This window comes from Anticarsia gemmatalis, chromosome 14, assembly GCF_050436995.1.
Source record: "Anticarsia gemmatalis isolate Benzon Research Colony breed Stoneville strain chromosome 14, ilAntGemm2 primary, whole genome shotgun sequence".
Taxonomy (NCBI): domain Eukaryota; kingdom Metazoa; phylum Arthropoda; class Insecta; order Lepidoptera; family Erebidae; genus Anticarsia; species Anticarsia gemmatalis.
Window position 1 is genome coordinate 10,921,923 of NC_134758.1, and position 2,276 is coordinate 10,924,198.

The following is a 2,276-nucleotide window of genomic DNA, read 5'->3' on the forward strand; positions in this document are numbered from 1 at the left end:
CTTTCCTTATTTACATCTAGGGAGCAGAAAACCTCATAGAAAATGCGCGTATATTTTCTAAATATTTCCTTGTCATCTCCCCGACGCGATCTAATCCAATATGTTTAACTGGAGTACAGGGGGCACAGGTGTCGAACATGCAATGAGATTATAACAAAATGAGAGGTTATTGAACAAAATGCGACAATCTCGAGATACAGTGACGAAGGTAAGATTATTTTATACATAGCTTTAATACTAAAACTGCCTTTGGTGGAGCGATCGGTAGTGTATCTGGCAGCTGACAACGAAGACTGGGTTTGATTCCCAGGTTGAATAAAGTGCAAGGAATAGCAAGGAGTTTGGTTACATGACCTTTAATGGCAATAAGTTCGCCCCTATTACATGGGACTAACATTGTTAACGGCAAACGCGGGTGTATTTATTATACCTCTGCCTAAACGTTCAGGTATAACAGGCGATATAATATGTATTAATACATATAGATTGTACGTTCAAATTTAAAGACGAGGTAATAATAGGTAAGTGTCTGCTGTCGTTTAGAAGGTCTCGAATTCGTTTTTCAACTGCGGAAAAATTACTGTTGAAAAATATCATAACTTAGCAATTAAAAGTTATGTGGCGTTAATCTTCGTGTTTTAAAAATAATCTGATTGCATAAAATTATGTGGATACAAACTAAAAGTTTTATTTCACAGGAAGTTTTGAGTGGATAAAGTTAAAGTTGTTTCCCTCTTTGATCTCGCCGTCTCCGCTTACAGCTTTGAACTATAGATGTTCCTTTTTCTTTCGATAGATGTCAGAAATACGATGAGAAACGATATTAAACTTTAAAAACACACTTGAAAAAACAAGTAAATAAAAAATATGCAATATTTATTACGCAAGGATAAATAAAGTATTCACTACTTTAAACCATAGCTGACTATAAGGTTTCGATTCCTAGGAATAATGTGAGCTGTGTTATGAGCGTTTCCAATCTGTGTTAAACTATTCCGACACAACAGGTTCGTGTAACGCAACTTCTCCTGAGACCGATGGTATAAACTCCGAATGAAGAAATTCTATCTACACCTTCGAGTCTAAGGACCGTGATGTTATATAAAACACACATACATACATATAAGTTTTCTTAAATTACTATAAATCGGTAAACATACCCATAGCCAGTTACGCTCACCGGCCGGTAACCGATCTTCCGGATAAGCTAATCTTAGCGCGGTCATTCCATAGATGGCTCACTTAACTGGGCGACTCCGTGCTTTGGAAGGCCCGTAAAAAGTCGGTCCCGGTTGTTATCTACTACGATAACAGTTGTTAAGCCACGTCAAAGGTTTTCTGGCGGAGACCATATGATAAAAAATATCTGTAAAACTTATTTAAGAGACCTAAGTCATACTCTAATAAGCGAAATTGGCTTCATCTTTAAAATAATGAAAGTAATGAATATCAAAAGTATTCGAGATTATTCTAAAGGTTCAACAGAATCCTGAGATCGTTTCCAAGTACAATTTAAACAGTAATGTCATTAGGAACGGAGTAATAACGGATTATCATTCTGCTTAGAAACTCTTATTTACATTTTAATCACTGAATGAAGAAGATTTTTTTTATTTTTGTTGAAGTTATTTTCTTGGATTCGTCTTTATATGGATATCGTTGCGTTAAAAGGTAATTTTTATTTTAAATAACAAATACATATTTGTTGGATTTTAGAACGTTTTTAATATTTTGGTAATAAATTTGAATTAAAATATATTTTAACGCTCCTGTTATTAATTTTTCGATGAAATAGGTAAGGTTTACAATTTTATGACTGGCATGATCTTTAAGTTAATGATAACCAGTATTTATGTAAAAATAATAAAAAATGTCATCCAAAGCACGGACACACTCGGCTCAAATATCACTAAGTGGTCACCCATCTACAATTTTTTCACGCAGAAGGTTGCTTAACCAAGTCACCGCATACAAAACAATGAACGCAGTATGCCATTTGTAATATTTTTATCCTTTTCTATTTACCTTTAAACTGAAGTAATCCTAAGTATGATTAATTCACTAATATTCGTGTTAATGGCCTCAATTTGCTATTTTGTATTCAAAGAGTGCTTTTGATTTCAATTAGCATTCATTTATAAATTATGAGCGAGAGGTTCTGTGAATTTTTTCTCGAAAGTTTACATTTGTTTGTGACTTAAATAGATTTTTCTTGGAAATTTTGAAGTTTGAATCAGTTTTCTGGTAAATATGTAAAGATCTCTTTATTTTTAACG